At 46.2% G+C, this 26035-nt stretch overlaps 1 pseudogene across 1 annotated transcript in view; it reads left to right on the top strand.

Moving 5' to 3' along the window:
* LOC309816367 overlaps window positions 1–26035 on the top strand; it is a 140731-nt pseudogene that overhangs the window by 7870 nt on the left and 106826 nt on the right. The window contains exon 2 of the transcript in view: window positions 8585–8702. The product of the transcript in view is annotated as an uncharacterized misc_RNA (transcript). The remainder of the gene's footprint in view (window positions 1–8584; window positions 8703–26035) is intronic.

Raw genomic sequence — 26035 nt, 5'->3', positions numbered from 1 at the left:
TGGATGTAAAGAAGTGGAGTGAAGAAAAAATAAATATTCCAAAAGAAAGTATGATCGAGGGAAAAGTCATGAAAACAGGAGAAGAAATTAGAAGTACACAATAAGATGTTTGAAATAAACCCAAACATAAGATTACTTATAATAAATGTAAATGGACTAAAGAATGCTGTTAAAGTACAAAATTTCAGACTGGATTTTAAAAAAACAGTTATACATCCTCTATAAGAAAAACGTGTAAAACGTAAGGATGCAGAAAGCTTAAAGGTAAAAGGATGAAAGAAGATGTGCCAGTAGACGCTAACAGAGGAAAGCTGACATAGGTATACCAGCAGCAGACGAAACAGGCTTTATGGCAAAGAGCTTTACTAGAGATTAAAGAGTGGCTATGTAATGTAAAAGCCTCAATGGCTTTTACCAGCCTTTCTGGCTTTTACCAGGAAGATATAACAATTCTAAACTAGTATATACCTAATCGTTTCGCCTCAAAGTATGTGAATGAAAAAACCGATAGAGCTGCAAGGAGAAACAGGCAAATCCACCATCTTCGTGGGAGATGTTACAACTGTCTTGTAGGTAAAACAGACAAAACATTAATAAGGATATAGAATATCTGAATAACAACTAATAATTATATATAAATACTGCTTTAAGGGGAATTCCCTGGCAGTCCAGTGGTTAGGACTCCATGCTTTCAGTGCTGAGGACTGGGGTTCAGTCCCTGATTGGGGAACTAATATCCCACAAGCCACACAGCACGGCCCCCAAAAAAAGAATAAACAAGATTATAATCAAGGAAATGCAAATTACAACCAAATGAGGTACACCACCAGACAGGCAAAATCAAACATTCTATCGATATCAAATGTTGACAAAAATGTGGTGGAACTGGAACTGTAAATGGAGTGAAATTGCTGCAATCTATTTGGAAAATAATTTGTTAAAATCTAATAGTAAAGTTGAAGCCACACATAACCTATGATTGAGCAGTCAGCCAGATACAAACGCTTGAGAAATCTTGCTCAGGTGCACCAGGAAACGTGATTCAGAATGTTCATACGCTACCTACCAACTAAAGTAGATGTAATAGAAGAGACTGGCAAAACCCAGTGGTTTTGCTACTTGGATGTGGAGAAACTGGAACTCTCATACACTCTGGTAAGACTGCAAAATGACACAACCACTTTGGAAAACAGTTTTATTTATTTATTTATTTATTTTAGCAGTACGCAGGCCTCTCACTGTTGTGGCCTCTCCCGTTGCGGAGCACAGGCTCCGGACGTGCAGGCTCAGCGGCCATGGCTCACGGGCCTAGCCGCTCCGCGGCATGTGGGATCTTCCTGGACAGGGGCACGAACCTGCGTCCCCTGCATCGGCAGGCAGACTCTCAACCACTGCGCCACCAGGGAAGCCCTGTTTTATTGTTTTTTAAACAAGGTAAACATGGGACTTCCCTGGTGGCGCAGTGGTTAAGAATCCGCCTGCCGATGCAGGGGACACAGGTTCGAGCCCTGGTCTGGGAAGATCCCACATGCTGCAGAGCAACTAAGTCCGTGAGCCACAACTACTGAGCCTGCGCTCTAGACCCTGCGTGCCTAGAGCCTGTGCTCCGCAACAAGAGAAGACACCGCAATAGAAGCCTGCGAACCGCAACAAAGAGTATCCCGCGCTCACTGCAACTAGAGAAAACCCGCACACAGCACTGAAGACCCAACACAGCCAAAAATAAATAAAAAATAAAATAAATAAATTTATTTAAAAAAAAAGTTAAACATAAAGTTGCCATATGACCCAGCCATTCTACTCTTAAGTTATCTACCCAAGAGAAATGAAAACATAGGTCCACACAAAGACTTGTACACAAGTACTCTTAGCAGCATTATTCATATTAGCCCAAACCTGGAAATAATCCAAATATCCACCAACTGATAAATGGATAAACAAGTATGGTGTGTCCATAGAATGAAATACTACTCAGTAATAAAAAGAACAAGCTACTGATACATGCAACAAGATGAATGAACCTCAAAAACATTCTGCTAGGGCTTCCCTGGTGGCGCAGTGGTTAAGAATCCGCCTGCTAGTGCAGGGGACATGGGTTTGAGCCCTGGTTCAGGAAGATTCCACAAGCCACGGAGCAACTAAGCCCGTGCGCCACAACTACTGAAGCCCGCACGCCTAGAGCCCTTGCTCTGCAACAAGAGAAACCACCCAATGAGCAGCCCATGCACCACAATGAAGAGTAGCCCCCGTTCGCTGCAACTAGAGAAATCCTGCACGCAGCAACAAAGACCCAACAGAGCCAAAAATTTAAAAATAAATAAATTTTAAAAAATTGTGCTAAGTGAAAGAAGACAGGCATGAAAGACTATATATTGTACAATTCCACTTGTGTGAAACTTCTAGAAAAGGCAACACTATAGAGACAGAAAGTTGTCAGTGGTTGCCTGGGGCTATGGGTGGGTGGGTGAGTGGGTGGGATTGACCACAAATGGGTGTGAGGGACCTTCTGGAGTGATGGAAGTCTTCTAAACCTGGATCGTGGTTATGGTTGCACAAATGTATATATTTATAGTCCACTACAATGGGTAAATTTTATAGTAATATAAATTATAACCCAGTAAAGTTGTTCAGAAATGTTCGCTGAAGCCTTATTTCTAATTGCCCCAAATTGGAAACACATCCAAGTGTTCATCACTGGTAGAATGAATAAATTGTGGTATGTTCATTCAATGGAACACATGGAGCAGTATTGGTGAGTTCATTATAGCTACATGAAAAAACATGGTATCAGGAACATAATGTCAAAAGAAAAAATACAGAGGCAAAACAATACATATGCTGTTTCAATTTAGATACAACTAAAAAGCATGCAAAACTGAACAAAATGTTTTCTAAAGGTACAAACATATATGGTCCTACCATCGAGAAGAACAAGGAAGTGACGACAGAATTTGAGACAGTCCTTCTGTGAGGGGTCTGGGGATGGCATGGGACTGGGGAGGGAAATCGACAGTTGATGGCAAAGTAGACAGTTTATACATAGTTGATTCTTACTGTTATTCTTTATATCTTACCTTTCTTTTTGAGATAGTCTTTTGACTCAATATTTAATACGAATTTTTTTTTTTTTGCAAAATGTTAATCATTTGAAGTACTTGGTCCTTTAACTATTATTAGTAGACATTGCTGATGACACCCTTCAGAGCTGACCAGACACTGCAGCTGAGAATTACTGCTCCAGGCTCTAATCCATTGCCTGTTTTTTTTTTTTTTTTTTTTTTTCCATTTTTTTCCCATTGTCTCTTTGATGATTGGGCTTCTCCACACAGGCAGACACCAGTCACCAGTTAGGGTGGGTTCGAAGAGTTTCCATCCTTCCTTCCTCTTCTTTTTTTTTTTTAAGGAGAAAAACAGAGTTTAGTGGCACATGTACCTCTTGTACACATGGAAGATACCCAGGCAAGCTGAGTACCTCCTCCATCCTTCCTTCTGGTGGTGGCAGGGCGTGCATAGGGAGGTGGAGCACAGGGAGCCCCAGGCTGGGATCCTTACTTCTTTGTGAGGTTGAACGTGGTTTGGGGTGATGAGGAGGTCTGGGAAAACCATCAGCATCCACTCTGATGATTAGCACCCGGGAATCTCAGAGTGAAATGAGAGAAATTGAACATGGGTCTGTTTGTGCAGAGGGGATCCTTCTTGGGTCCCTGCTGGACCACAGTAAGGATGCTTATAATTTAGTGTGTGTCACATTCGGGCTTGCTTTTGGCTATACTTGAATATTTCCTGGGATTGTTATTTGACTCTGTGTACACCTTTAAAAAGTTGCAGGGAACTTTGCCCTCATGGTCATAATGAAGTTATGCATTAAAGAGTTACATTTAGGACTTCCCTGGTGGCTCAGTGGTTGGGAATCTGCCTGCCAATGCAGGGGACACGGGTTTGAGCCCTGGTCCGGGAAGATCCCACATGCCACGGAGCAGCTAAGCCCATGTGCCACAACTACTGAGCCCATGCCCCGCAACTACTGAAGCCTGTGAGCCTAGAGCCTGTGCTCCGCAACAAGAGGAGCCACCGCAACGAGAAGCCTGTCCACTGCAATGAAGAGTAGACCCCACTTGCTGCAACTAGAGAAAGCCCATGCGCAGCAACGAAGACTCAATGCAGCCACATACACACAAAAAAGTTACATTTAAGAAATTAAACTACATGCACACACAACATAGAAGAAAACGCATGTAAACATTTACCCCATCTCTGAACTGGGAGGGTCTTTCTAAGCATTTAGGTGATGGATAAGTCCCAAAGAAAAAGCAATAGATCTGGGCTTCCCTGGTGGCGCAAGTGGTTGAGAGTCCGCCTGCCGATGCAGGGGACACGGGTTCGTGCCCCAGTCTGGGAGGATCCCACATGCCGCGGAGCGGCTGCGCCCGTGAGCCATGGCCGCTGAGCCTGCGCGTCCGGAGCCTGTGCGCCGCAACGGGAGAGGCCACAACAGTGAGAAGCCCGCGTACCTCAAAAAAAAAAAAAAAAAGCAATAGATCTGACAACATGAAAAAAAATGTATAAAACACTAATAACAGCAAATGCCAGAAGGCAACAATAAACAACTATTAATGGCAAATGTTTCCCCCAAACAAATATGTATGGCAAATATTTTCCAATATATATTTTCCAAAATATATTTGTGATATATATGAGAACACTATTTTTAATGTTCATATTGATATATATAAAATAAAACTGATTAGAAAATTATTAACAAATAGAAATATAGGAAAAAAATAACATGAACAAATGATTCATAGTTGACCTAAAAATGATTTGTAAATATATGAGAAAAAGGCTCAGTTCCACAGATAACCAAGGAAAGGCAAATTAAAACAGGAGACTATTTTTTTTTTTTTTTTTTTTGCGATACGCGGGCCTCTCACCGTTGTGGCCTCTCCTGTCGCGGAGCACAGGCTCCGGACGCGCAGGCTCAGCGGCCATGGCTCACGGGCCCAGCCACTCCACGGCATGTGGGATCCTCCTGGACCGGGGCACGAACCCGTGTCCCCTGCATCGGCAGGCGGACTCTCAACCACTGCGCCACCAGGGAAGCCCCAACAGGAGACTATTTTTATCTATCAACTGATTTTTAAAAATCCTTCAGGTTTTCAAGGATTTGAAATGGATTCTTTCCTGTCCTTATCATTTTGGAGAGCCATTTGGCAGTATCTGTTAAGAGCCTCAAAGTGTTCATACCCATTGGATTGATGATTTGACTTCTAGGAATCTATTCTAAGGAAATAGCCCAAGATGCAGTGGGAAATTCAAGCAAAAATGTTTATTGCAGGGTTGTCTGTAATAGTACAGAATGAAAAACAACTTAATGGCCAAATAAAAGGGAGCAGTTAAATAATGGTGCATTTGTGTGATGAACTATTATAAAGTCAATGAAAGTTGGGTTTTCTATTAATTTTTAATGACATAAGAGAATGCTCATGATGTAATTTGTAACCATAGTATAATTCCAGAATATTAACAGTGGTTCTTCCTGAGCTGTGGGGTCATGGAAGATTCCCTGCCCCTCCCTTTTTCTAGTGTAATGTCAAGAGTTACACTTTGGAGTCAAACAGACCTTCCATCTCAAAGCCAGCATTTCACGTCTCTTTGACACTGAGTCTCCTGCCTGGAGACTTTTTTTCAATTTTTTTTTTTTTTTTTTTTTTTGCGGTACGCAGGCCTTTCACTGTTGTGGCCTCCCCCATTGTGGAGCCCAGACTCTGGACCTGCAGGCTCAGCGGCCATGGCTCACGGGCCCAGCCACTCCGTGGCATGTGGGATCCTCCTGGACTGGGGCACGAACCCGTGTCCCCTGCATCGGCAGGCGGACCCTCAACCACTGCGCCACCAGGGAAGCCCTATACCCATTTTATAGATCAGTTTTCAACCAGGGGCGATTTTGCCCCCAAGAGACATATGGCAAAGTCTGGAGATGTTTTTGGTTGTCACGTTATAGGGAGGGGGGCGGTTGCTACTGGCATCTAATGGATAGAAGCCAGGGATGCTGCTGAGCATCCTACAATGTCCAGGGTGGCCCCCACCACAAAGAGTTATCCATTCCAAAATGTCAATAGTGCTGAAGTTCAGAAGCCCTGTTATAGATGAAGAAATTGAGGCTTGAGAGAATCACGTGCCCAAGGTCACACAGCTAGTGTGGTAGGCAGAATAATAGCCACCAAGACCTGTGGATATGGTACCATATGTGACAAAGGAGAATTAAAGCTGGAGATGGACATAAGGTTGCTGATCAGCTGACCTTAAAATAGGGAGAGTAGACTGGATTATCCAGGTGGGCCCAGTGTAATCACAAGGGTCCTTAAAAGTGGAAGGAGAGGGCAGGGGTTAAGAATCCGCCTGCCAGTGCAGGGGATTGCGCCCTGGTCTGGGAAGGTCCCACACGCCGTGGGACAACTAAGCCCATGCGCCACAACTGCTGAGCCTGCACTCCAGAGCCCACAAGCCACAACTACTGAAGCCTGCGCACCTAGAGCCCGTGCTCCACAACAGGAGAAGCCGCCGCAATGAGAAGCCTGAGCACCGCAGTGAAGAGTAGCCCCCGCTCTCCGCAACTAGAGAAGAGCCCCCGCTCGGCAATGAAGACCCAACCCAGCCAAAAATAAAATAAATAGTAAAATAAATAAATTAAAAATAAAATAAAATAAAATGGGTATAGTTCTTACCTTGTGGTGTAGTTGCAAGGATCAGACAAGATGGTAAGTGCATAAGGTTTAGCATAGTGGCTGGTGCCTAGCGAGGTTCCCCACAACCCAAGAAGTGGTTATGTTTTACTTTTCAGAATGCACTTTACTGTTATGGTAATTAAAACAAAACTTATTAGAAAGAAACTCTTAGCAGTTGGGCAGTAGGCTTGAAAATTAAATACCCCTAGAGGCAAAGGTATCTTTTCAATGAAAACATTACAGATACATTTCAATTATTCAAATAGTGGGTACATTCCAATTATGAAAAATTCAAACAGTATACATGAGGCTAATATTTTCTTTCCTTTTCCCAACTCCACCTTCTATCATTTTCTTCCCAGAGGTGACCCCTGCATATAACTGCCATGAGGACAGAGATTTCGTTTGTACTGTTCATCATTTTACCTCCAGTGAAGCAGTGCCAGGCACACAGTAGATATTCAGTTCAGGCTTGTTGAATGAATGAATGAATGCATTTAGTGTGTATTATTCCAGTGCTTTGAAAAAAATTGCTACATAAATCTTAGTGGTGGTTATTATTATATCCCAGTTCAACAGTTTATTAGCCATATGATGAAATTACCTAACCTTACAGAACCTTAATAATTACATTGGCCAAAAGGGGTTAGTACCACTACTGCGTGGGGTTGTTGTGAGATATCCCAGGTCTTTGGTCATGCATTTATAGGGACACATGTGCGTGCACACACACACACACACACACACACACACACACACTTTTAAATTTAGTGTATCTGAGATCCTATGTATTTTTCTGCAATTTGCTTTTTTTTAAAAATAAATTTATTTATTTTTGGCTGTGTTGGGTCTTCGTTGCTGCGCACGGGCTTTCTCTAGTTGCTGTGAGCGGGGGCTACTCTTCGTTGCGGCGCACGAGATTCTTATTGTGGTGGCTTTCCTTGTTGCGGAGCATGGGCTCTAGGAGCGTGGGCTTCAGTAGTTGTGGCTCGCAGGCCCTAGAGCGCAGGCTCAGTAGCTGTGGCAAATGGGCTTAGTTGCTTCGCGGCATGTGCGATCTTCCAGGACCAGGGCTCGAACCCATGTCCCCTGCACTGGCAGGCGGATTCTTAACCACTGCGCCACCAGGGAAGCCCTGCAATTTGCTTTTTCCATTTAATACGTCTTAGGAGCTTTCCAGTTCAGTATATATAGCACCGCCTCATTCTTTTTAGCTGCTCTAAAGATGAACCATGGTTTATTTAAGGGATGGTGTCAAACTTCCTGCCCTCCTCCTCCCTGTGTCTGGCAGGTGAACACATATCTCTTGCTGAATCACTGATTGGGGAAAGTGCTCCCCAAGCTGGAGGAGCCTGTTGATGTTTTACTTTTCATCAACTGTGCAAATCTTTGAGTCTTTTTGGTTTGAATGCTTCAGAGTCTGGTCTGGAAATCTACCCAAGATTATTGTTAGTGTGTTTGACCAGGGGATCAGCTGTCCTCTGGAAATGCTCCCTCAGGGCCAGTCTGCACGTGCTGCCTCCAGAAGGCGGTCACAGGCTCTTGAAGATACCCCTGGGCCTGGGGTGGAAGCTGATGTGAACTTGAGTCCCTGAATCTGAAAGCAGGACTGGGGGTCTCCTGAGACTGGTCACAGCCAACATGTAAGGGACCCCAGGGGATTGATTCCTGGCTCCTTTTCTGCTTCTGCTCAGACTGTCTCCATGATGGTGGTTGCACGCTGATGGGACACTTACACTCTGGCTTCAGCCTCTGCCCAGCCCTCTCTCGGCTCCAAACAAGCTGTGAATGTTCACACCTTTGCACAAGCTGTTTCTTCCGCTAGGGATACCCTTCCTTTTTCCTTTTTTGCTTTTAAGGCTCAGCTCAAATGGCCCCTCTTGGGTAAAGCTTCCCCCACTTCCCATCGGGGACGAGTTGGTCACTGTCTTCTCTGAGTGCCCAGAAGCTCTGTACCTGCTACATTCTGGTCACAAGGTAGGACTAACCGCTGCTACCTGTCTGCTCCCCTCACCTGGTGGGGGCTTCTGGAGGCAAGGACCCCCGGTGCCCATCCTAGTGTCTGGCACATCATTGGACTTTGCATATGTCCACTGGATGAGAGAAGCTCTGTGACATCAGGTTGAAGATCGCTGGAAACAGGCAGGTGAGCAGAAATGAGTGCTCCATGGAGGAGCTGAGAAATTGTGAGGTTAGGAGCCACGGGCTTTTCTCAGGATGACTTCCTGTCGTCAAAGTGGTCCTTTCAGGCTGGAACAAGACACTTCGAGCATCAGAGACCTGAGTTCAACTCAGATGAAATCTTGTCTAATTTCTAAAAAAAAATACTAAAGGCAGATGGCAGTTGTGTCCGTGATACTGATTTTACCTGTATCTGAAAAACGAAACACCTTGAAGCACCTTGCATGTTGGAAGTCACATCATCTGAGCATAGTGATGGTCACTTTTCTAGGGGTCTGACCCCCCAGACCTCAGCCATCCAGGATGAGGCTGAGAAGTGGGAAGTGAGTGGAAAGGCTTGGGTGATTATCTCAGAGAGTTCTATGAAAGCATTTTTGCTGCGCAGAAAAGAGTCAGCTGCTCTCTGGGAACTTATTAACTCTTACTTTACATACATTGGTAACAGGCTCCTTTATCTGGTTTCTCAGCTCAGACTGTAAGGTGGTGGTGATGGGGTGGGTGGTACCTGTTGAAAGCAATGAAAAGCAGTAGCTGAAAACCAGACAGTGAGAGAGGGGACCAGTGAACTGTCAAACAGCTGATGTGAGGGACTTCCCTGGTGGCGCAGTGGTTAAGAATCCGCCTGCCAATGCAGGGGACATGGGTTCGAGCCCTGGTCCGGGAAGATCCCACATGCCGCAGAGCAACTAAGCCCGTGCGCCACAACTACTGAGCCTGAGCTCTGGAGCCTGCGAGCCACAACTACTGAGCCCACATGCCACAACTACTGAAGCCCGCACACCTAGAGCCCGTGCTCCACAACAAGAGAAACCACTGCAATGAGAAGCCTGCGCACCACAACGAAGAGTAGCCCCCACTCACCACAACTAGAGAAAGCCCGCACGCAGCTACGAAGACCCAACGCAGCCAAAAATAAATAAATAAGTAAATAAATAAATTTATTTAAAAAAAAACTTACCAAAAAAAAGCTGATGTGGGCACAATTAGAACAGAGCCACCTTGTGCTGGACCATCTAGCACCTGGACGAATAGCCCAACTTGCATCCAGTCACCTCTATAGATATTACCGTATGATGGCAGGATATAATTGTTTGGTAATGTTAATTCTGAATTACTAGAAAAATATTAAATTCCAATTACTCTGTTTAAGAAGGCAGGAAAAGTATAGTACAGTTTAGAAAATGATTAGCACATAGTTTGATGTTTGTAGTATCTATCATGTAGACACATATATTTACTTATATGATTTGTCCCCCTTCTCAGAACCACCAGGTAAATAATAACTGTGGTTAATGTGTCCAGCTATGAACTCTACCCTGTTACCTCATTTACTCTCCAACAACCCGGGGTGGGGGTAAGTATTATGGGTAATCCCATTTTATAGATGTGGACGGTGAGACTCAGAGAGGGAATGCAATGCATCCAGTGTCACACAGCCAGCAAAAGCTGGAAGGGACTTTGATCCCAGGTTAATAGACTCCAAAGCCAGCACCCTTAACCCTTAGGCCCTGACTCTGCTGTGATTTTCCTCTCTTGCCTCAGCAGACTGCAGCCCTGCTGGGTGTGTCTCCTGCTGTCCTTTAATTGCTCCACTTGCCCTGGCTCCCAGGGAAAGGTTCAGGGTGATGGAGTTGCTCCCCAGGAGGCTGGATGCATCGTCAGGGCCCCTGGTGTCCACTGCTGTGACATTTGCTAATGAATAGCTCCCTTCCTGGAGCCAAAGGAAATTCACTGTCTGGCCACAGGAAAAGCACACCGTGTGTCCCCTGACAGCACAAAGATGAATGTTGACTGTCTGGACACGCTTGGGGTGTACCCATGGCCTTTGGCTTCACTGACCACACCTGTTTCTGGGCCAGAGGTAAAGTCTAGCGCCATCCCTCTGCCAAGTGATGGGGCTTGGCTAGAGGGTGGGAGGGAGGCAGGGTCCAGGGTCCTTGCCAGGAAGCCACAGCAGCTGCCCTGTGGGCTGCTGTGAGGTTATGTGAGCCCCAGAATCTCCTGGGGGAGGTACCACCTCCCGCTAGCTGCTGCCTGCAGCCGGAGGCCAGAGCTCCCTGCCCGCCCCCATGTTGAACACAAGTGTCACCTTCAGAAGGGAACTCACCATGCAGCAGCGTCACCTGCTGGGAAGGGTCCTACGTGAGCCAGATCTGTGGCGGCTTTCTGACCCACCAGCAACTTGCAAGTGGTTTCCTTCCTCTGGACCTCAGATTCCTCCCCATTAAATGAGAAGACAGGCGGTGGCATGGAACATTGTTCACACCTGTCACTGTCTCAAAACTGTACAAACTCCCCAGTTATCTTGTTAAATGAGACATTTGGTAGGTATATTTTCCCCTATATATTTTGTGTGAAAAATATAGAAATATGAAAATATGTGTACAAGTATATATATATATGATTGCTAAGAGTGATCATCTGGGAATTCCCTGGCCACCCAGTGGTTAGGATTCCATGCTCTCACTGCCAAGGGCACGGGTTCACGTCCTGGTCAGGGAACTAAGATTCCACAAGCCACATGGTGCGGCCAAAAAAAAAAAAAAAAAAAAGAGTGGTCATCTCCAGGCAGTGGAATTAAGGGTGCATAGTTCTATACTTTTTTCAAAAAATAAATTTACTTGTTTATTTTTGGCTGCGTTTGGTCTTCATTGCTGCGCCCGGGCTCTCCCCAGTTGCGGCAAGCAGGGGATACTCTTCGTTGAGGTATGCGGGCCTCTCATTGCGGTGACCTCTCCTGTTGCGGAGCACAGGCTCTAGGCATGTGGACTTCATTAGTTGCGGCGTGCAGGCTCAATAGTTGCGGCTCATGGGCTTAGTTGCTCTGCGGCATGTGGGATCCTCCCGGACTAGGGCTCAAACCCGCGTCCCCTGCATTGGCAGGTGGATTCCCAACCACTGCGCCACCAGGGAAGTCCCTATACTTATTTTTTTTTAATACAAAAAATTCAAACCCAGGATGTTCGATTCCAAATTCTGTGCTCCTGGTTCATTGATGCTCCTGCCTCTGCTGTTAAAGCCCAACAGTGGCTGTCTGCCTTGTCCCTGGAGGCTACAGCCAGCTCATTGCAGGGACCAGGTCCACCTGCTAGAAGGGTGTTGGTAGGCACACTTGCCCATTCTACCTCCTTTTGCCCCTCTGGGTTCCCTGTGTTGCACACCTGAGCATGCTTTCATCTGGGATTTGGTGGTGCCAAAGTCTGTTTTCAACACAGCACAAGCGGAAGTCTGGGTCCTATATGTTTTTTCACCTCTTACTACTGCACGCGTTGCTCCCACCCCTAGATTCAAACATCATGATGGTCCTGGAGAGGTGGGAATTAGATTAGAGTGAGATAGGTGCGTGGAGTTCTGAGGGGTCTTCTCTGCTTTCCTGTCCTAGCTTGGGCAGCTATAACAGGATACCATAGACTGGGTGGGTTATAAACAATAAAATTTATTTCTCATGGTTCTGGAGCCTGGAAGTCCAAGATCAAGCACCAGCAGATTTGCTGTCTGGTGGGGGACTTCTTCCTGGTTCTTAGATGGCTGTCTTCTCACTGTGTCCTCATATAGCCTCTTTTATAAGGGCACTAATCCTGTTCACAAGGGCTGCACCCTCATCACCTAATCACCTCCCAAAGGCCCTACCTCCATAAACCTTCACGTTGGGGATTAGGTTTCAACATGTGAATCTGGGGGAGGTGGGGAACAAACATTCAGTTTATAGCCCTCTCCCTCTCAGCCACTGTCTAGGGTCACTCCTCTCCCATACCTGTTCCCTCTGCCCTTCTCACTCTCCCCTAGTAAATCTCGCCTAGCCATCAGAGCCAGCTCATAGGCTGCTCTTCAGTGAAGCCTTTGGCAGTAGATCAGGGAAGTGAGTGCCGTCTGCCCAACCTGCTTTCCTGCACTCCACCTTTGGGTTCCTCTGAGGAGCTCCCTTAGGCCATGTGGGCCTGGTAGGGCTGTCAGTCACAGCTCTGCCCCTGCCACAGGGGTCAGCCTATGACACAGGCTGGCCAATCAGAGGATCCAACCCCCTGGCCATAGAGGTTGGTTCAGTGGTGGGCATGTGACCAAAACAGGACCAATCAGACTCTTCCCTGAGATGGATGTGAGAATGTTGCAGGAGAGAAGTGCTGTTTTCACTGACACTGTTTACTTGGGATGCTGTGAGTCTGCAGCTGCTGGTGGCTATCTTGTCTGCATAGGAAGAGCACCTCTGTGCAGAAGAAAGCCATATACAGCCAGAGGCCAGATGACATAATTGCTTCAGCCTCTGGATCCAGCTGTACCTGAAGCTGATACTCCTAAACTTCCCAGTGAGCCGGTAAATCTCCTTTTTGTTCAAGCTGGTTTGATATGGGGTTCTGCTTCTTGACTCTGAAGGAGACCTGATTAGTACAACTCCCTGACACCCCGTCCTGCCATGCACCTCCTTGAAGTTAGTCACTCTTATTTGTACTTCTGTGCTACATTAACACTGCTTGCTATTGTCCTGCTCCTCAGCAGGACCTCCCTGCTCCTCTTCTGGCCCACAGCTCTGAGACCATAGGTGGTGGTCAGTGAAGGGGGATTGAGTGAACCAGGGAGGGATGAGTGCGGGTACCACCTTGAGACCCCTTCTGCAGCTACTAATGCTTCTACTCAGGGACAGGCTGGCTGAGTCTGAACTTACCTCACAAGGAGACTTTTAAAGAAAACAAAGAGATCTAGCCCTAGCTGCCAACATTCCTACTTCCAGAGTGAGGCTGGGCTTGGGCAGTTCCTTGAAGATTCGGTTCAGGCCAAGAGAACAGACAGAAATGTTGCTCAGGGGATGAGAGAGTCTGAAGCCATAGCACTGGCACCTGCCAGGGACAGAGCTGACATTAGGGTTCATCTCAACCCCTTGGAGGGCGGCCAGGAGCTGGCCAGAAGGTCAGAGGCAGGGTCCCTTGAGGGAGTGGGGGCCACGGTCCAGACAGGGGTCCACTTGAAATGGGTGGAAAGCTGACTTCCTGCCAGGAATCTTAACCATGCACAGCTTCAACTCCCAGGGAAAAGTTCAGATTTAGTTAGTGTCCCAGTGCCATGCCCCGGGACATGGGCATGGTTTTCAGTGTGCCTGTGAGAATAAAACTGACGATGGGCTTTTTAGAAAATGGAATCTAATAATCAACATGTTTCCAGGTCTGCAACTTGTAGAAAGCCTGGCGGACGGTTGAAGAAATGTTTTCTTATAATAAATTAGAAAGTGTTTTTTACTTTTCCTTCAGCTTATTTCTCAAAATAAATTCAATTGTGCTGTGGTGGGGCAGGATTCTTTTAAATAATTCTTCCCTGAAACATAACATCTGCTGGTCTCGGATTGCCAGAGAGGATCCTTGATAAGTTTGAAATTGATGAAGATAGAATATTCATTTTACAATTGGCCCATATTTTATTTTGATTTGTGGAAGTCACCTTCTCCTCCTTACTTACGTTGGCTCTCAAGTAAATACCATGATTGTGGCTTAGGTATTCAGTAAGTCCACAGATGGTTGTTTTAGTAGAAGCATGGACAACAGGGAAGGCAAAGCCATATTTATTTAAATTAAAAAAATTTATATTCCAGTATAGTTGATTGACAATGTTGTCTTCATTTTTGCTGTACAGCAAAGTGACTCAGTTATACATGTATGTGCATTCTTTTTCATATTCTTTTCCATTATGGTTTATCACAGCGATGTTGAATATAGTTCCCTGTGCTATACAGTAGGATCTTGTTATTTATCCATCCTATATATACTAGTTTGCATCTGCTAATCCCACACTCCCAGTCCATCCCTCCCCAGCCCCTCCTCCTCCTTGGCACCACAGGTCTGTTCTCTGTGTCTTTTTCTGTTTTATAGATATGTTCATTTGTGTCACATTTTAGATTCTACCATAATCATATGGTATTTGTTTTTCTCCTTCTGACTTACTTCACTTTGTATGATAATCTCTAGGTCCATCCATGTTGCTGCAAATGGCATTATTTCATTCTTTTTTATGGCTGAGTAATATTCCATTGTATGTATGTACCACATCTTCTTTACCCGTCACCTGTCGATGGAGGCAAATCCATATTTAGAGTTTCAATTCCAATGAGAAAAAAGTGCTGCCCCTCCTGTGATGGAAGTGATTCAATGTAATCAACTTGCCATCAGATGACTGGCTGGTCCTCTTGGTGGGTGGTGATGTGTCTGTAGCCTTGAGGAGGAGATGTCTATTGCTGAGCCGTGGTGTCGTGGCCACTTTGGTGTAGGTTCAGAGCCAATGCCCAGTAACTCCTAAAAGGTATAGATATTTCTCCTATCCAGTGCACAGGAACATGGTCACCTGCTGTGTTGGAGGAGCAGGGTTCTTTCTCAAGGGACTGCAGCAGATCGTGTTTTCCAAACACGGCTGTGTTGCATATCGTCCATCTCACATGCTCTTTTTATGGTATGATGTTGAGACTCCTCCACTGAATGGTAGGGTCTGTGCTCTCTTCCCTTGAATATGGTCTGGTCTTAGTTCTAAAACACAGAACATGGCTGTGATCGTTCATATTACGTGTCAATTTGACTGGGCTAAGGGGTGCCCAGAGAGCTGGTAAAACATTTCTGGGTGTGTCTGTGAGGGTGTCTCTGGAAGAGATTAGCATTTGACTTGGTGACCTGAGCAAAGCAGATGGCCCTCCCCAGTGTAGGTGGGCATCATCCAATCTGTTGAGGGCCTGAATAGAACAAAAAGGCTGAGGAAGGGTGAATTCATTCTGCTTGAGCTGAGATGTCCATCTTCTCTTGCCCTCAGACAACAGTGTTCCTGGTTCTTGGACTTTCAGACTCATATCTGGACTTACACCGTGAGCTCCCCCCTCCTAACCCCCCACCCCAGCCCCCATTCTCAGGCCTTTGGACTGAGGCTGAATTATACCATCAGCTTTCGTGGTTCTCCAGCTTGTGGATGGCAGATTATGGGACTTCTTGGCCTCCATAACTGTGTGGTACAATTCCTATAATAAATCTCCTTTTATATCTATCTATCTATATCCTATTGGTTCTGTTTCTCTGGAGAACCCTGACTAATACAATGGCAGTAATGGTGCTGCTTGGCACCTGAACCTAGGCTATAAAAAACGATCCAGTTTCTGCCTGGTGTCCTCTCTCTCTGTCTCTTCCCCCATGTGTCTTGGGAATCCTAAGCCAACATACAAGAAGTCTGGCTGCTCTGAAGCTGCCATCCTGGAGAGACCACACATGGAGGCCAAACCAAGATAGAGAGAGGTGGCTGGGGGGCTCCAGCTCTTCCAGTCTCAGGTCTGAGTCCTCTAAGCTTTAACACCAGACGTCTGGATGAGTCTTCAGATGATTCCAGCCCCCCAGCCTTTGAGTTGTCCCAGATGACACCAAGTAGAATAGAGATCAGTTGTTCTTACTGAGCCCCCCACAAAATGCAGACTTACAAGCAGAATACATGATGTTGTCTTAAGCACTAAGTTCTGGGATGGCTTGTTAAGCAGCATTGTTGATAGGGTCTAGTCTGTGGACTGGCTCAACTATGGGAATGAGTTGAAGGGCTGTGACTCTTTTGTGCTCATTCAAGGGAAACCTTTGCTCACCTGATCTAGAACATCTCTGTTCATACAAATCAAGTAAGTTGCAGGGTGCCCATCTCTTTCACCATCTCTAGGGTCACCATGATCTTTAGCCAATACCAAAGACCTCTGCTTGTCAGACCAGGAACACTTGGTTCTGTTGCTTATTACAGAAATCATGCCAACCTTGTCTCTGGCAATTAAATACCATCACTTGGCTTCTGCTTCTCTAGGATTTCATCTTCTCTATTGAACTGAGGAAACCCAGTTTGATGCCACTATCATTCCTGGTCTATAGAGAATATCCACTGTAGAGACCTTCAAAGATGCCATGCAATCCTCACCAAAATATTTCTCAAAGCCTTGGTGAAGGGAGTGTCGTCTGGATCCTCTGAGGGATCGTAGTCATCCTCCCAGGGGTGAGTGAGCAAGTCTTACACAGCAGGTCCACGCTGGTATTCCAACCTCCCAAGCCTTTGACACCTTCCTCTACAGTATCCCAAGGAAGTTTAGGCACCTCAGCCTCATTCAGCATACACATATTTGGGTCTAGGATTCAGTCAACCAAGCAAGTTGATGAAAAACTGAAGCCCTGTGCCTATGACACTTTTCAGTGTAGAATCTGAATTTAAATATATGGTAGAGGACTCTCCAAGTTGAGGTGTTAATGTAAAATATGGTCCCTCTGGGACACTTTGTGGAAGCAAATATAAGACTTTTAATAGACATTCTTTCATAATTCAGGGTCCATGGGACCACTGAAGATAAACTCAGAATCCAAAATCACAAATGACGTGAAGAATCATTCTGGGGAAGAGACAGCGTACAGGATTCATATTTTAAGAACCTGAGAAAAGGGCTTCCCTGGTGGCGCAGTGGTTGAGAGTCCGCCTGCTGATGCAGGGGACATGGGTTGGTGCTCCGGTCCGGGAAGATCCCACACGCCGCGGAGCGGCTGGGCGCGTGAGCCATGGCCGCTGAGCCTGCGCGTCCAGAGCCTGTGCTCCGCAACGGGAGAGGCCACAACAGTGAGAGGCCCGCGTGCCGCAAACAAACAAACAAACAAACAAAAAGAACCTGAGAAAATGTGAGCATACTAAAGAAAGAAAAAAAAGAAAAGAAACAATAAGGATAGAACAGAATATAATAATAAGAGAAAAAGAAGATTTGGAAAAGAGCTACATTGAACAATACAGAAGTGAAAAGAAGCCACTGAAATAAAGATACTCAGTGGATAGGTTATTATCTCAAATGCAATATAAAATGATAAAGAGAAGGAAAGAGAGGTTGGGAGACATGGATGATAGAATGAGAAAGTCTGACATACATCTAATAGGCCTTCCAGGATGTATAATGCGGGGAGAGTAAGAGAGAATATTCACAGGGACAACGGCTGAGCATTTTCTAGTATTGATGAAAGCTAAGAATCTTCATATTATGAGACTGACATGTTGCCTACTGCACTAAGGTAGGAGTCCTGCCTAGGCTGGAATCTTCATGTTGAAAATGGACAAGGAGTCCCGTGAAGGTAAAACAAGGAACTCTACTCTTATATACAATGAGTAAAATTGTAGACAACCAGAACAAAGAGAAATCTTTAAAGTAACCAGACTTAATTACCTACAAAAGAATTAATTACCTACTTAAAAACCTACAAAAGATCGGGCTGACAGCAGATTTAGTAACAATAGAAACCAGAAGACAATGGAGCTTTATAATAAAGATGCCACTATAAATAATTGTCAGTGAAAAATTCTGTAGCCAACTAAGAGTGAGAGCAAAAAAAAAAAAGAGAGAGATATATTCAGACAAAGAAAGTCTGAGACTCTTAGCACTCATAGACCCTTGCTGAAAGGATTATTACAGGATGTACAGTTGTCCTGTGGTATCTGTGGAGTACTGGTTCCAGGAATCCCTCATGGATACCAAAATCTGCAGATGCTCATATAAAATGGTGTCATACAATGAATACAGTTGGACCTCTGTATCTGTGGATTACAAAGAGTTTAAGCCCAGAAGGGAAAGGTAGGATGTAGGAAGTAATTGTAAGACAATAAGTTGATAATTACATACATAAGTCTAAATAAACCTTGATTGTATAAAAACCAGTAATTAAACAGCAGCCAGTTTTGGGGGTTCAGAAACAGGTGGAACAAAAGTACTAGATCACAACAACCTGAAGAAACAGTGGTGAGATTGGAGGCAAAGTGGTCTAAGGTCTTTGTGTCATTGAGGTGGAGGATATTGATGTGGCTTAACTTGAAACCTTGTTAAGTATGCATATTAAAATATGATAGAAACTAGCTACAATAGTAAAATAACAGGTATGCCTTTGAAATCAGTAGAAAAGGAATCTAAAAAAAAAAATGTGAGTGACTTCCCTGGTGGTGCAATGGAGAAGAATCTGCCTGCCAATGCAGGGGACACAGGTTCGATCTCTGGTCTGGGAAGATCCCACATGCCCTGGAGCAACTAAGCCCTTGCACCACAACTACTGAGCCCGCATGCCACAACTACTGAAGCCCGCGCACCTAGATCCCGTGTTCCGCCACAAGAGAAGCCGCCGCAAGGAGAAGCCCGTGCACCGCGAGGAAAAGCAGCCCCCGCTCGCTGTAACTAGAGAAAAGCCCGCGCGCAGCAATGAGAACCCAACATAGCCAAAAATAAATTTAAAAAATTAAATCTTTAAAAAAATGTGATTAATCCAATAGAAAGCAGGAAAGGGGGAAAAAGAAGCAAAGAAAAAGCAGAGTAAATAGAAAACACAAAATAGGATGACAGTAGGAAACCTTGAGTCTTTTAGTCACCACAACACAGGTGAATGGATTGCACTTGACATCTCAAAGAAATTCCCCAACTGGATTAAAACGTAAAGCAACAACTACTTGAATCCAGCATCTATCGGTGGCGCATCCAAAACATGAGGAGACTTGAAGGGTAGAAAGAGGTGGAAAAAGACACATCCTACAACTACTAACCCAAAGAAAGCCAGTGTAGCAATGTTATTATCAGACAAAATTAATCAAAAAGAGGGCCTTACACCTCATGCAAAAGGGACAGTTCACCAGGAAGACATACTTGGATGAGTATCCCCTACCAACATTATTTCAAATATATATAGAAAGTAGACAGAATTATGAGAAGAAATGGAAACCTTTACAGTCTTGGAGATTTTAACACAGCTTTCTGGAAAATGAGAGCTCTGGTAGACAAAACAATTAGTAATGATATAGAAGTTTAGAATAACATCTTTATCAATCTTGATTGGATGAATACATAGAAAACCCTGTATTTATCATTTAAATACATATTTTCATGCAAATATGGAACATTTACAAAAATTGATCACGTACTAACCCAAAGTAAATCTCAATAAATACCAAAGAACTACAATCACACAGACCACATTCTCAAGCCACAGTCAAGAAAATTACAAATCAATAGTGAAAAGTTAGCCAGAAAAGGAGAAAGATTATTCTCAGGATTTCCAACCACACTCACAACATCACGACATTGGGCATGGGAGCTGGGCTGATAGTTACCGCTATGGGCTGATATCCTCTGTTATTATCAGGCAAACCATCCCTCCCCGGGCTGGTGTATGGGTCCAAGGACAAAGAGTGCATTGTCAGCGTAACTGAGCAGGCGCATTAGCTGGTGTGTTAGTCTTTGAGGCTGACCCTGCAGCAGCAGCAGCAACTGAGTCAGGGGACAGACTGGAGATGACACCTCAGGGGTCTTATCTTTGGCTTTCTCCCTGGTTGCCCACTGACTCCGGACTCATGTCTGGATGAAAAACCCACCTTCAGGCTGGAAGCAGCCTCTGCCCTGAGTGCTATGGGGGTAGCTCTATTTTTACCTTTGTTTGTCTGTGGTCTAGACACTGTCAGTCCTTGAGAATGGGGTGGGGTATTGTTGAATGAGCATCTCACTCCATATGTTGGCTTTAGGGTGGCTTTGGGTTTGGTCCAAAGCTGGGTCCCAGGTGGAGGAGAAGGTGAGGCAATGTGTCAGATGGAGAACGGTCTAGGAGTCAGGCAGCCTGAGTTCTGGTCTCAGCCCTCTCACTAAGCATCTCCATAACCTTAAGCATGTCACTGCTGCCTTGAAGCCCAGTATGTGGCATTTTTAAGGTACTCAGTCAACCAGAAGGAAGTTAGGCATCTGGGAGTTTTATCCAGGACTCTTGGTTGCAAGTGACAGAAGCCCATCTCAGACTGGCTCAGACAAAATGGGGCTTGATTGGCCGATGAACCTGGGACACTGTCTTCAGATATGGCTGGATCCAGAGCTTCAGACAAGAGCATCAGGACTTTGCCTTTCTCTGCATTGCTTAGCACCGCTGTCCTCTGAGCTGGCTTCAACCTCAGGCACATGCTTCCTGTTCACAGCAGAAATGGCCAGCTGCAGATCCAAGCTTCCATCCAATCAGCTTTAGAGCCCCAGTGGGAAGATAATACCTCTTTTGTGACAGTTTCAGCACAGATCCCAGGACTGAATCTCACTGGTCTGACTTAGGTCATGTGCCCATCCTGAACCAATCCCTGTGGCCAGACAGTTGGACACCTTGGTGGACCGGAGCTTGGACATGGGCTCACTGCTGGAGCTGAGGGGTAGTGACTTCCCAAGACTTCCAGGATTTCAGGGAAGCAGCAGGCAGCCCAGAGGTAGGCAGGTGTGCTGCTCCCTTCCCCTCCACACCATGGTTACTGGGCAGCTGGGCTGGGATGCAGACATGAATTTGGATCTTAAATTGCTTACACTCTAGGAAAAGCAGATAAGTACACAATGAACCGTAATACCAGCCAGACCGTTTCAAAGACTATAATTGCAGCCCACACAAAGTGCTGCCAGAGCCCAAAGGAGGGGTGCCTGGGGGCCTGGGAGGGCTTCTCAGAGGAGGTGATATCGGTTTGTTCTGCATCTCTCCCTTATCTTTACTTTCTGCTTGCACTGTGGGCAGCCGAGACCTCTGGTGACTCAGGGCCGACCCTGGTTCAGGACACAAGCCTCTCCGCCACCTGAGGCAATTGGCTGCAGCATCACAAATCTGATTATCGGGAACTGAGTGGCTTCTAAGCATTCCTTGAGGACCCTGGCTTCGCATGTCTGAATGTGGAAACTTAATAACCTTACTTAATATAACCACCCCCCATCTCTGTCTGTACCATTCCAGAGAGAAACTTAATCTTGGTGTTTGCAATTTTACAGACATTAGGGAACTGGTGCAAAAAATACTGGTTCCTGAGTTCACGGGTCTGAGGTGACAGAAGAGCCTGCTTGGGTTGTTGATAGAAACACAGAATGTGAGAGATGGAAGGCCTGAGGGGTGATTCAGGCCAGGGGTACTTCATGTGGAGTCTGTGAAGTCTCCAAACTCGGAGACAGAATTGTACGTGTGTGTGTGTGTGTGTGTGTGGTGTGGTGTGTTCCCTAGGGAAAGGGTTCAGATTCACAGATCTGACCACCAAAAACTGAGAGCTCCCAACTGGGGCCCAGACCCTCATTTGGTGATGGAGGAAAACAGAGCCCTGGGGAGAAAATATTTCTGAGAGCCCCTCGGGTCAGTGTCCGAGCTGGTGTTGAAGCTCAGATGTCCAGATCCTGGCCTGGGGGTGGAGGAGCTTCCTCCAAACCAGGGATTCCCAAGCTGACTGGGCATCAGAACCTCCAGCAGGGTTGTCAAGCACCCAGTGTCCTGGGCTGGCTCCAGGCCCCCCGAGTAGAGGACGGCTGAGCCCCAGGAAGCTGCGTGCTTTGCAGGCTCCCACGTGGGTCTCCTGCAGCCTGCCCAGACCTGGCGCTGCGACAAAGGTCTGGTCCACAGCTTGGGAAGAACAAGCCTCAGATGGGCTGAGGATCAAGGGGACGCCTTTGACGGGGAGTGGGTAGCTGGGTGGGTCTGGAGTTTCCAAAACCACCCTCAGGTTTAGAGACTCACGGGACGGACTCATAGGATGTGGCATATAGTCGTACTCGCTTTTTTTTTTTTTTTAATATATCTTCATTGGAGTATAATTGCTTTACAATGTTGTGTTAGTTTCTGCTGTATAACAAAGTGATTCAGCTATACATATACATATATCCCCATATCTCCTCCCTCTTGCGTCTCCCTCCCACCCTCCCTATCCCACCCCTCTAGGTGGTCACAAAGCACCGAGCTGATCTCCCTGTGCTATGCAGCTGCTTCCCACTAGCTATCTATTTTACATTTGGTAGCGTGTACATATCAGTGCGACTCTCTCACTTTGTCCCAACTTCCCCTTCGCCCCCGTGTCCTCAAGTCCATTCTCTACGACTGCGTCTTTATTCCCGCCCTGCCACTAAGTTCATCAGTACCGTTTTTTAGATTGCATATATGTGCGTTAGCATACGGTATTTGTTTTTCTCTTTCTGACTTGCTTCACTCTGTATGACAGACTCTAGGTCCATCCACCTCTCGCTACAAATAACTCAGTTTCGTTCCTTTTTGTCGTACTCATGGCTGAGATCTATTACAGCCAAAACATACAGAGGAGAGCAGCAAAAGGAGTCTCTCCCAGCGGAGTCGCACAGGACACGCTTCACTCCTCCAGCCTCAGATCGTGAGTGCTGTCTACTAGGGGCACTTGTCTGAACCTAGGAGTCCAGGGTTTTTATTAGGGGTCAGTTATGTGGGCACCCTCTGCCTAGCACGCACCCAAATTCCAAACCTCCAGGAGGAAAGCAGGTTTTCAGCCGACACCACACAGTTTGTACAAACATCGTGTTCATTCCCTAATTATAAGCTGCTAAGCCCCTCTTCTCAGGGAGTCGTGGGAACAGCCAAGGCTTTTGTGAGCGTAACAGTCTCCTGCACAGTGGGGACACCAGCCGACTTGACCTTGATGAGGCACTGTATCATCGGTGCTCTGGGAGAAGCGCCAAAGGGTGAGCAGGTGCATCAGCACACCTGTGTCCACGACAGACAGGTGGTCACAGCAGCTGTATATTGTGTAGTGTTCCTGTGACCTCACCAGCCTGGATCCTCTGATTTTATGTGTCACCAGCCCCCACCTAAAGTCCCCAGGGAGGCCTCTGTTTGACGGATCCAGGATCGGGATCTGGCATGTTTTGCTTCTGCAGTTGGGGTTAGACTCTGTGTCTGGTCAAGGCTCCCAGATGGGTGTATCTGCTTGCTCAGGCTGTCATAACAGGTATCACAGGCTGCGTGGCTTAGACGATAGAAGAGAATTGCCTCAGTTCTGGAGGCTGGAAGTTCAAGATCAAAGTGTAGGCAGGGATGGATTCTTCTGAGGCCTCTCTCCTTGGCTTGTAGATGGCTGTCTTCCCTGTGTGTCTGTGTCCTACTTTCTTCTTATAAGGACACCAGTCACGTTGGATTAGGACCCACCCTAATTACATTAATCATCTCTTTAAAGACCTTCAAATGCAGTCATATTCTGAGGTACTAAGGGGTAGGATTTCAAAATATGAATTTTGGGTGGACACAATTCAGCCCACAGAGCTGTAGGGAATTCCCCAAATACAGGCAGGAGGTTTGGAAGCTGGGTATCTCTTCCCAAAGGACAGTGCTGGGATTTTAATGTCTGGGGGCTTCTGTGGTCATGAGCTCTTTCCCTTGGTAATGTAAATGTCTTCTCGCTCACTGGAGCTTTTCTATAACCAGCCCTGGTTTACAGAAGGAGAAAATGCAAACTAGTTTCTGTGCAATAAAAACAAACCCATCATCTAGCCACAGCTGGTCATGAGATTCTGAGCCTGCAAGTCTGTTCTCTGGAGCTGGGTCGGGTCTCAACCATGGGGAGACTGTAGGAGAAGTCAGTGCCGCTCTAGCCACCAAACTCATTGGCTGGTCCCACGTGTTCCAGGCGCCCTGGGCTCTGACCTGCAGATAAATGAAGCAGGAGACGGGCAACTTTCCCAGCCTCCACACAGTGTCGTTTCTTTCTTGGTTTCTTGAAGAAAGTACCCTGTTTCTGTACATGAAGATTCTTGGGGTGAGTTGACAGCTGCAGAGGCATTTTGGGAGCAGTGTCTGGGCTACCACATGGCCTGAACCCAGGACAGGGACCTCTGAGAGCCTGTGGCTAAAGAGAGAGAGACGCCATCAGGGTGGACACAGGCCTTCTCCCGGCTCCTCCCAGACTTTGATTCTGCTGTGTCAGAGGTACCACCCTGCCTGCCATGACTGAGAGACCCTCACCTTCTGGGTAAAGGCAGGACACCTTGGTGTGGCCCTGCAAAGAGTCAGCAGCTTCAGCTACAGTGGGAGATAAGAGGTTCATGAGGTCCCAGGGGAGGCCTGCCTGGCCCAGTGTCCTCGAAGTTACATAGTGATGATAGCTTGAGCATCTGCCCTCCCCACCCTGACAGGCTAGGTGTCTCCCCTTTACCTGGGGCCCCCAGTCAGCTCAACTATTGCCATGTGGACGTCTCTCTTCCAGACTGCAACACTGCTGTAGGGGAGGAAAAAACTTTTCCTCTACCCTCTTAGGTTCTGTCCCTGAGGCCTGCAAACTAAACTGACAAATAACATATGAACAAGAGAGAAGTCATACAAATATTATTTGATGTTCATATTTTAATTTTTTTGTGCATGGAGGTCTTTGTAGAAAAAAAGATGAAGACCCAAAGAAGCAGTTAGGCCTGGGGACTTATATACCATTTTATATAAATTGTGTAGAAGATAAACTGTAGGGAGATAATTTTATGTAAACTGTAGGGAGAAATTATGTAACAAGACAAAGGAAAAGGAGTTTGGGCTTCTAGGGGCAGTAAATTCTGAGAATGAATATATACAGGGGAAATATATATATAATATATATTATATAAATATGATATATATATATGAAACAAATGGAAGATGAGGGTTATTTTGGTAAGGTTTGTTTGTGCAGAACCATCTCAGTGCTGACTTTCTGTTTCCAGTGATAAGGCTTGATCTCCTAGTACGGGAGAGGGGAGGGGGAACACCTTCACAAAAGGAAACCTCTGTGCTGCTTTTAGGCAGGATGGGGGAAGGGCAGAGAGTTCTTTCTGTGTTTGCTGCTTAATTGCCTGCAGCTCAAACTACTCTTATGCCAAAGTGGCACATTTTGGGGTGGCATATTCTAATCCCCTACACTGCCCACCCCCTCCCACCCCAGGTCCACGTATGTGCCCACACTTATGACTTTAAACGAGGTAATCGTGCTCCCAAAGAGCCTCCTGGAACTGGGATCCAACGGGCTGCATGAGAGAAGGTGACAGTGCAGTGAGGCAACAGAGGGGCCTTCGGGCACCAGGCCTGGAAGCTGGGCTTTGCTGCTCACTTGCTGCGAAGCCTCATTTTCCTTTTTCTGAACCGCTGCCTTATCCATAAGGTAGGGGTTGCTCCCCACTGGGCTGGTGTGGGGATAAAGTAAGAGTGTGGGTGAAGGCATTCTGTAAACCGTAGGGTGTGTGGGGCGCAGCGGCCTCTCAGCCTTTCCTCCTAGTTGCCGACCTCTCCGGGAAGTTCTGTTCTGTCACTCCACTGCCAGGGACAAGCTAGGATGGGGACAGCAGGGAAGCAAACAGCTGGATTCACTCCAGCCAGAGCTGC

The sequence above is a fragment of the Mesoplodon mirus genome (genome assembly GCF_964341445.2).
Source record: "Mesoplodon mirus genome assembly, chromosome: 2".
Lineage (NCBI taxonomy): Eukaryota > Metazoa > Chordata > Mammalia > Artiodactyla > Ziphiidae > Mesoplodon > Mesoplodon mirus.
Note: the sequence above shows the minus strand (reverse complement) of the source record. Positions and strands in the feature narration are given on the sequence as shown.